The sequence below is a fragment of the Anas acuta genome, chromosome 11 (assembly GCF_963932015.1).
Source record: "Anas acuta chromosome 11, bAnaAcu1.1, whole genome shotgun sequence".
Lineage (NCBI taxonomy): Eukaryota > Metazoa > Chordata > Aves > Anseriformes > Anatidae > Anas > Anas acuta.
The window spans coordinates 22,290,885-22,301,334 of NC_088989.1; positions in this window are offsets into that span (position 1 = coordinate 22,290,885).

Sequence of the window (10,450 nt, forward strand, 5' to 3'; positions counted from 1 at the left end):
GAGAAACCCTATGGCCTACTGCCCTACATTACAGCGTGCTAATTAGATTTAAGAAGAGATTGGACTGTGCACTTAGTCACATGGTCTGAACTTTTGGGTAGACCTGTGCGGTGTCAAGAGTTGGACTTGATGATCCTTAAGGGTCCCTTCCAACTCAGGATATTCTATGATTCTATGATATTCTTCCACTACTGCATTCTAGATCAATGGGAAGAAAAAAAGGCTGTGTTCCATACTTCCCCTTTGTTTTTATACTTCAGCACCACAGCTAATGGCTCTTGTATTGAAACCCGATGCTGAATGTAATGAGATGCAAGACTCTTCTGCATCCATGCTTACTGTTTACTAACAAAATTGATGATGTCAGGAATTTAATTAGGTTGTTTCTAGCACAGAGATTTTAAACCATGAAATCATGATGGTGTCTAATCTTTTATTTGCTTGGATTTTATAAAAAATCCACAAAAAAAAAAAAAAAAAAAATCAAACTAGACACCATTCCTTTGTCACAGGAAGCTGAGCTTCTCAGGCTTTAAGAGTAATTAACACAAGCCGTTCTTTTTCCAAACCACACCACAGCAGCAACTGCCACTAGCACCACTGTACTTTAAGATTGTACCACTCTTTTTATTACAATCCTTACTTTCAAGGCTTTTAACTTAGCTGAAAAACAAGTCTCAGCCTCAAAATTGGCATATGTGCTCAAGTAACACCTTTTTAACATCAAAGTTGTTATAAGATTGCCTAGAGTTGGGGCACATTAGGGTACCTGTTGTCCCTGTTCCTACAGAGCACAGAAGAACAGGTGCAGGGACCATGGAGATTTCTGATGACTCTTGGTACAGCCTGGCCTTTCCCATCTGACCACCACTTTACCTTTTTTAACAGACTAGCAACATCAACTGTAACCAACAAGCAGAAAGTTTCTCCCTTGAGAAAGACCTAGATCAGAATACATCTTTCAAGACCACCTTTTTTTCCTCTCCATGATAGGAATTGGTTCCCTTTTGCTACCCTGGAGGTGGGCAGGAAATGCTGCTCTTTACCATCAACATCACTCTCGTATCAAACTCCAGGCCACTTGCTACACCTCCTGTTTGTGCTGGCTGCCAGCTGAGCAGCTGTCTATTCCTCACCCTGCACAAAAGCCACTCTGTGTGGTGGGGCCCTGGCGCCCCCAAGGAGAGTACCACCAGACAGGTGAGTGACACATGTGAGAGTTACTGTAACGCCCAGGGGAGAGCATGCCAGGAAGATTGGTCTGGTTCATCTCTACAAAAGAAGATATAACTGCTTTTGTCACTATTACCACTGAAGTTTCTTAATGTACAAAGCCAGAGGTGAAAAAGCAGTAGGATATCAGAGAGACTAAAGAACTTCATTAAACCCACACTTCCCAAAGTCATGCTTCTGGAGCCTTGACAGCTGCTTCTTTGTCATCAAGAGTAGAAATATCATGAAAGTGTCTGAAGTTCTAAGTGACAGCAATGTGGTCACACTTAAGTATAAAAATAAAAGGTATAACTTCAAAGAAAAAACAAGCTAGAAGTCAAACTTGAGAAAGTACATCACCACATGGAATTGCTAGATGCCCTAAAGAATTTTTCTGAACATATCCTATTGAATAGAAAGATGCTGAAAGGTGGATTGATAAATCAGTGGAGTTTTAAGGCAGTGCTTTGGTTCTGTCATCTAGGATAAAATATTTACTGCTACTTCACATAGCAAAATTCTCATGACTACAAACACTGAAAAGGATTATAGTGAGTTTTTTCTAATATAATGATTAAACTTTTGCTGAAGAATTCTAACTTTGTTAGTTTGGTCAAAACATTTGATAATCTTGGAAAAGTGCTTTGGTTGGGGGAGAAGAAACCAAAGCCATATTTTTTTCTGTTCCGATATGAAGTGAATGAGGACATGGACTCCAGATAGTCGAAAACCAGAGATCCTTTATTGTTCCAAACCAGATACTAGCAAGCATGGCTACAGACTTCTGATTGGTGCATTCCTTTTGATCACACGTAGCCCTCTATAGGCCCGTTCGAGCCTAGCATCTTCTTGTTATTGGTTCCCACTCCCTCTTATTCTGCCTTAGGTTACCACTCTATGCCCTTGAGTAACCTTCTTCTTAACCCTTAGTGCACCGCTGTATCATCAGCTCCAGTTTATCACCAAACGGGTCACCCATACAGATATGCTGTTTTTCACTATTATTTCTTAAACACTTTAATTTTCAGCTGAAAACTTATCAGGCAATCAAGTTTTTTTCAAAAAATGTTTGAACCTTGAAAACTATATATGACTTGATCCAAAAACTCTAAAGGCTGGTAGAACTAACCTGAAACAAAGATGTGATCATCCCACAGCCCAGAAAGACTGTGAAACTGATGCCCCTGAATAACCTGAACTAGCATGTTAGGAAGGCTCTGTAGACCTCCCCAGATCCCTTTAAGTCTAACTTATTCTGTGAACCCAGCTCAGCTATTCGGAGAGGTCTGAAGATAGTTTCCCATCTCTATATAGTACAGCCTTCAACTCTATGACAGAGACCAGACCCTGACAAACTCAATATCACTTCTCAGCAGGCTTGTGCCAGTTCTCCAGGGAGAAATAAGTAATTTGTTCTTTCCCGTAAAATCCAGAAGTAATAATTGAAGACACTTTTGGACAGAAGGTGGATGATTTTACAATTTTTTTTTTTTTTTTTTTTTTTTTTTGCGGTTCCACAAAACTCCATGGTGGACTCCATCTATTCACACGTACTTAAAATGGGATTAAAATGCAGTTGCAACACTCATTTATAGAAATCTTCCTTCCACCAAATTCAGTTGCTTCCTCAGGACTGGCCTTTGCACATCTTCACGTACTAAATTTAGGCCTCAATTGAAAAGCAAAGTCCACTTACCACATGGAAAGAGACAATTTTCTAGGGGAGCACTAGAAGCAACACTACTGCACAAGGTGCACCTCCACTGTGACCATGTAACAGCTCTGCCCAGCACTCTGAATGGAGCAACAGCTTTGTCATGCAGATTGTTTCCCATTTTTGCAAGTTAAGATTCCCAGGATGCATGAAACACTGCTAAGAGGACTCCTGAATGTCTCCAATCAAAAATGTGGACCCTCGGGGAGCTTCTGACCACACAGCTTTCTACATTTCAGCAATGATGCTACCAAGGTAATCCAGGTGCAGCTAGAAGTAACTCTAGGTTTTGAAAGGCTCAGTGACAGTCATTTTTCCAGAAACATTTTAAATAAAAGGTACCTTGTAGTTCATAAGTCACTTTAAAGCAGCAGGCAGAGATGACATTGAGGATGAATCTGAGAGTAAGTGTATTAAGTGAATGACAAAGGCTAGCCTAACTGAGCATTTAACTGCTTTGATCTTATGATAAAAAAGCATCCCCTTTAATTTTGTTCTGGGTTTATGTAAGCAATTTCTTTCTCTTCTTTATCACTTAACAACATGAATTTCTCCTGCACAGAGCTATGCCATTGTTCCCATCAGACTTCAGAACATGACTGTGCACTGTGTTATTACACAAAAAAGCGGAAACAGCAAGTTTTGGCATTCTGCCATTGCAATTTCACTTATTTTCATCTTAAGTGCAAACTGTTCTTTCCTTGGCAAAGAATAAGATGTGTGTGTTACAGCGGGGAGGGCAAAAATATGAGCTGAAAGTTGAACAGTGTACATTGTGCTCACCAGACTGTATTTTATGGGCTCAAAGTTACCCACTATCAGCTGATCTAAGACTCACCGTGGGAAAAAAAACTATCACATGGGAAGCAAAGTAGAAATACTTTGTGAAATCTCCCCTCCTTGAAACACTCAGGTAGTGAAGAATAACAATATCTTTTGGTCTTTATTTACTGTTGGTTGGAAGGTGGTATTTTAAGCATTAGTTTTGTCAAAGGACACAGAAGGCAGAGCAAAGGAGTTGTCAAAAGGAGAGGCGTAAACTCAGAACACTTGTTACTTGCTGCCTTCTACTCCACCCATTTCTCAACTGATTAGAATGAACATATGACAAGCTACAGGACCACTAGTCAAAAGAAGAGGGCTAGGAAAGAGACATAGCTTAATTTTATGGTAACTGGAAGGATCTTAAAATGATTGCTTAGTTGATGTACTCAAAAAAAAATGCAAAGCAGAATAGGTACATGAAGCCAAAAGAAAGGAATGCAGCTTTTCCCATCAAGCAAGAATTAAGGACTCCATGCTCTTTCCTCATGTTGGGCAAAGAAAAATAAACAGTAAGTACAAAAATGTTGCAGATGCATAATAAAACAATCAAGTCTCATAAGTTTACATATTTCCTCCACTAGAGTGATGCAGCAAAGGCAGGCAAATGGTTTCAGAGAGAAGGCAGATCAGCTGCAATTAATTTCAGCAGCAAAGAATCAGTAGCCTAAGACCAAAATAAACACATTTGTCTAAGTGAGGAGTATCTGGGTGGGCATCATCAGAATAACCCAAGTGTGATTCTGAAGAAATAAAATCCAGAAATTGATCCTAGGAAGTCTATAAATGATCATGACATGACTTTTTCAATTTGGCCTAAAAATCACCCTTATAATAATCTGGAAAAACAAAAACAAACAAACAAACAAAAAACAGCCAAACAAAAACAAAACAAACAAACAAAAAAAAAAAACAACAGGAAAAACAAAACAAAACAAAACTTTTTTTTCATTTGGTAGAAAATTCCCCAATTCATCTACAGATGTTATATCATCATTAGCAGTCACTGATGATTGCTTCAACTGAAGAATGAATATTACAGTACCATGTGCTCAGATACTAAATTTTCAAAACTAATGCCTAATCCTGGAATTACATCAGGTCTGCATTCAGTTTCTAGCTCAGCAACAGACTTGTGGGCTTACTGATAGCGGTAATGAAGGAACAGATGAGAGGATGAGCAAAAGACCCTTGGGCTATGATAACAAATTAAAGCATTAAAGCTTTCAAGCAGAATCTACATAGATCTCAATGGGAATTTTAGTTATAGAAAACCCAAGTTCTTTATACCTATGTCATCATAAGTCTTCAATAACTTCAGTCTTCTGGGACTATTTTCTGTGCAGTGGGACTGACATAACAGTTCTCACAACACTGCTATCTGCTCTGCAGCAAGATCTCAATTCCTAGCCCTACTAAAACAATGCCTAACACAATGGGGACTCTGAACTCATCCGAGAGCATCAATACTCTCAAGACATGTAGCAGTAGCATCCCACACAGGCAGCCTTTAAAGAGTCTTTCCCTGTACAGCTACGAAGACCATGCCCAAACCTCTCTCCCCATAAACAAAATGCAAAGAGAAGTGTTTAGTCACTTAAATGAGACTATTTGTCCTAATGATTCATTTAAACAAAATACTGTTTTATGATGGATAACTGTTTCCCATAATGAAGCATATTGGACACCGCACCCTAGGGAACTGTGTCCTGCTTTCCTGTTGTAAAGAACAAAATATTGTGTTGGCAGCCTGGGAACTTTCTTCTGACTGAACTGCTCCCTCTTTGTCAGCCTTGACTTGTATGTGGAGAAATGCAGTAGGCAGAGCCCCTGCACGTTCCACAGTAACGGGATCTGTAAGAACAGCCACTCAGATCTACACATATCTATGTGTATCTAACATTGAGCGTAAAGCACGTAAAACTTTGAGAAATAAAGACAAGAGGAAATTAATTCTGCTTTTGAATACTGCTACAGAACATCAGCCTGACCCAAAGATCTTTCTAGGTCTCCATGGTCATTTATAGGATAGGAATGAAAAAGTGCAAGTGAGAATAAGAGTGGAGTCACTGAAAATAAGAGTGAAGTCACATAAGGGTGAAATCCCTTTCAAAGATTGTCTTAACAGTTTTCCAAAACATTCCAAGCTATTTCTTTTCAAATTAATGCCTTGTATTAGGCTACAGTAAAACAGATGAAAAGGACAGTGAGAATTCCTTCATAAAGAAAGGAGGCATTGGATTTCTATGAGGTTGCCCAAAAACAGAGGCAAACATGAATTTTCTCCACTTAGTCTCTATAATACTTGTATTTCTTGTCCACTTGAGCAAGAGAGTGATCTTTCTGCAGGTCCTAATTCCACTTGCAGATGTTTCCAAACAAGCTGTTATCATGCTCAGAGCACCAGCACTGGTGTTTTTGCCTGGGACAAGACACAAACAGAGCAAGAAAGACTACAGGGAGCTTGTCACCCTTGTATCCTATTAATGTTGGAGAGAAGGATTGATAGCCCTTTCTGGACTAGCAGTAATTACTCCTCAACAAAGAGGCATTTTGGAGAAATGTCACATGACACTGAGAAGTTGTGCTGTAAGCTGTGGCTCTGATGACTCGGCACTTAGCATCACTGGAATTTCATTTTAGTGGTTCCTTCACATGGCTTTTCCTTATTATGACATAAAAAGGATAAAGGCAGCAAATGATTATAGCACCTCTGTATTACCTACAGATGCATGCAGAATCTGAAATACCATTTCAGACTGTGATACCTTCCTGCACTCATTCTGCCAGCCTCTGAATGTTACTATGCCTGATGCATGTCTAAGAGCTCACTTGGTTATAGCACATCACTAGACATGGGGAAACAGGATGCCTCTGGGATTTAGCATCTAAGTCTCTTGTTCCTACTGCTGCACAAGAAAACACAAAACTAGAAAGGTAAGTTGAGCTTCCTGCAATTTGACAAACTGTATGAGGCTGTCACTGTAAGTACAAGAGAAGTGCCTGGCCCAAATGCTGCAGCCCACCCAAGAGACTGATAAAAGCCTGCATTGTAGCCTCCTCTAAGCAATTAGCATCATGCTGCTCTGAGCTGGTTTTGGAACTAGTTCAGGAACATGCACACATGATGTAGCCACAACAGCAGGAGGGGTGTACTTAATGATACTGAAGACTGTGCCTCTTAAAGAGCAGCAAGGGTATGGTCCAGCAACTAAGTTTCAGGCTTTTGGTTTATCCAATTGTGCCAGGGTGAGCATAGGATTCAGAGCCACTTTGTGCTGATTTTAGGAGCTTGGAGTAAAGGGACAGAACTTCAGAAGTTGCCCACTAATCAGTAGTGATCCACCCTCTGACTTTTCTAGAAGCAGATGGACTAATTTGGATATAACACCCTGGAACTTCATCCACCCTATAGCCATAGCAAAAAGTTAATAAGGACTCAAATTATTTATTTTTGTTATCCACTGAAGTTTAAATGTATTGCAATGGGACCTCTTCCTGGCAGTCCTAATGCTGTCCATTTATTTACCAAATGGCTGGAGAACCATTTTGTGAAGTTTTCTGCAAAGTCTCCCAATATTTCAGCGACAGGGGTACATGGCTTGAGTTGCCACTTAACAAATGCATTGCTGCTCATCTCAGTGAGATACCATTAATTAGCTGCAGACAGCACCAACAGGTTTTAAACTACCTTTACTTATTTGGGGGGAGGCTAAGGGGTGGGAAAGGGAGCACAGAGGACACACCAAATTAGTCTGATCCACACTGGACAGGAAACAGAGGTAGCAGATGTTGGTATGCTATGGCCTCAGTTTCACCACTGTTCCAGTAAAGATAATGTAAGTAAAATTTAACTGAAGAAAAAAACAGATGAGAAAAGGATTCATCTGTAATAGCTACCAGCTATGCTCTAGCAGTTTTTCAGACATTAAAACCAAGGATTAGCATGTCAGCCTGAGGACAGTGCAGCTGTACTAAGTGCCAGCTGAAGGAAGTTCTCCTTCAAGCACCAGATTCTTCTCCACAACAGACACCACTCAGTTGAAAACCAGCACAGCTCTGACAGGATGGGGCACTTCGCTTTCACAGGTGATGGGCACCACCCATACAGAAGGGATAAGAGAACAGTAGAGCAGTTTAAATATATTAGGTATATTAGATAGGCCCTTAATACCTGGATAGCATACAGTTATACAATACTTAATTGGGCCTCAATTATGATTTTCATGACTGACAAGAACAACCCACAAGAAACATCCAATGTCTCCCTGTAACAAGGGAGCCTGGACAGTCAGATGCAAATACCACCTAATCCTTACATTTCCAAAGTTTCTAATGCTAGAAATAGTATTAAAGAGAGGCAAGGAACCAAGATGATGGCTCAGACTGCAAATGCAGCAATGAATAGCTAATGCAGAAACCAGATACTGTGCTTTGTGAATGGAGGAATTGTGACTTCAAATCTCGGGACAACTAACAGGGAAAACCCTTGGAACTAACATGACCCCAATGATAGCTAGGAAAAGTGGCTGAAGAATGAGAGAAGAGGTTAAACCATCAGCAAAGTGGTCTCAAATCAGGGGAAGATGATATAGCAGGAAGGAAGATGCTGTTTCGGTTAGCAACCGACTATTATCCTGCTTCTCAACTGATCCTGGTTAATTTATGACTTCCAAGAAATAAGGCTGTAAACATGAAGCATGCTACCAAGCTGAGGGGTTCAAATATGTCTTTTAAAAGTAGCCATGATCTATAAACCTACCCTTTTCTCTTAGAATCATAGAATATCCTGAGTTAGAAGGAGCCCACAAGAACCTCCAAGTCCAACCCCTGGCTCTACAGAGAACCAACCCAAAAACAAACCCCATGTCTGACAAAATCGTCCAAATGCTTCTTGATCTCTGGCAGGCTCGGTGCCATGCCAACTGCCCCAGGGGAACCTGTTCCAGTGACTGACCCTCCTTGTGAAGAACCTTTCCCTAAAACCCAGCCTGACCCTCCCCTGTCCCAGCTCCATGCCATTCCCTCGGGTCCTGTCGCTGTCCCCAGAGAGCAGAGCTCAGTGCCTCTTCCTCCGCTCTCCTCACGAGGGAGCTGCAGGCCACCATGAGGTCTCCCCTCAGCCTGCTATGCAGGCAAGGCTGAATGAACCCAGACCTCACCCGCTCCTCATACATCTCGCCCTCCAAACCCTTCACCATTTTCATAGCCCTCCTTTGGACACTAATAGTTTTACGCCATTGTATTGTAGCACACAAAGCCACACACAGTGCTTGAGATGAGACTGCACCACAGCAGAGGGGGAAAATCCCTTCCCTCAACCAGCTAGCTACACCATGCCTGATGCACCTGAGGAGACAGCTGGCCCTTTTGGCCAGGGCACACCGACACATTCATCTTGCCATCAACATGAGAACCCAATTTGTGACTGACATGCGAAGTAAGAGTCCTGGCCAGCACAGCAGTTGAATGTGAATAGAAAAACAAGGCACTTGAATTTAGTCTTTGTCCTGTACCCACAAATTCCCTTTCTTCTGACTAATCAGACACAAAAAACACTCTTGGAACTAGGTGTCATGGCTGATGAATGTTAGGTTGATTATCAGGGACAAGTTGTGCCAAGGGATATAATGATGAGCTGATGGATTCTGAACAGGCTTTTCTTTATTCACATTAGGCTTTTGTGGCTCATGTCCTTTACCAGGAAAGGAAGGAGCTGAACGGTTCTCCCCCCTGAAAAATCCTCAGCAAGAGAAAAACAAACAAACAAACAAACAAACAAACAAAAAAAGGAAAAAAACAAAAACAAAAACAAAAACAAAAACAAAAAAAAAAAAAAAAAAAAAAAAAAAACAAAACAAAACACAACTTTTTCTGATGAGGAACCTATTCTTCCACTCCCCAGCTTTCTTGCTAACATGCAAACATCAAAAGTTACATGCAGGATGAGATCATGTCGGTGATCTCAATCTGAATGTTACCATATGGGTTAATAATTTTGCTGGCTTCCAGACTGGAAGTAGTTTAAATTTTCCGTAAGTTCAGCAGCTCAATGTAAGAAAACAAAACACTCCCTAAATTTTAGACAATCTCTGGTGCAATTCCAGTGCAATCAAAGAAGCCACATGATGCAAAAAAAGTAGCAATTTCTTTGCATCTCAGACAAGATTAAGGTTACATGGGCCATATATACAAAAATTTTCTTCCAAGTCAAAAATGAAACTAAACATTGACAAAAAGAAAACTGGTTCAGGCTACATTCAAATACTACACTTATATTTGTTAACACCTACATTTCATATACATCAAGGACACAGTAATGAAATAAAATACTCAAAATCTCATTCCTGCCCCAAGCCATGATCAAATTTAATCCTAAGGTAAGGTTTTCCATTTTTTAAAATATATTATATAACTGGATCTGAAATTTGCATATGTGCACATCAGCTGTAAATAGCTTACAGCAATGGATTCTATCTATGGGTAGTAACTGAGGTCTGGAGTCTGGTTTTATAACCCTTTAGAACTAGAGGATTATGCTCATTATTATTAAAAAACAAAAACAAACAAACAAAAACAAAAGCAAAGCAAAACAAAACAAAAACAAACAACAACAACAACAACAAAAAACCACTAAGGTCCCTTCTATTGAAGGGTTTGGACTTTTTTGGAAATGTAACCTATTGAAATCTTTATGCAATA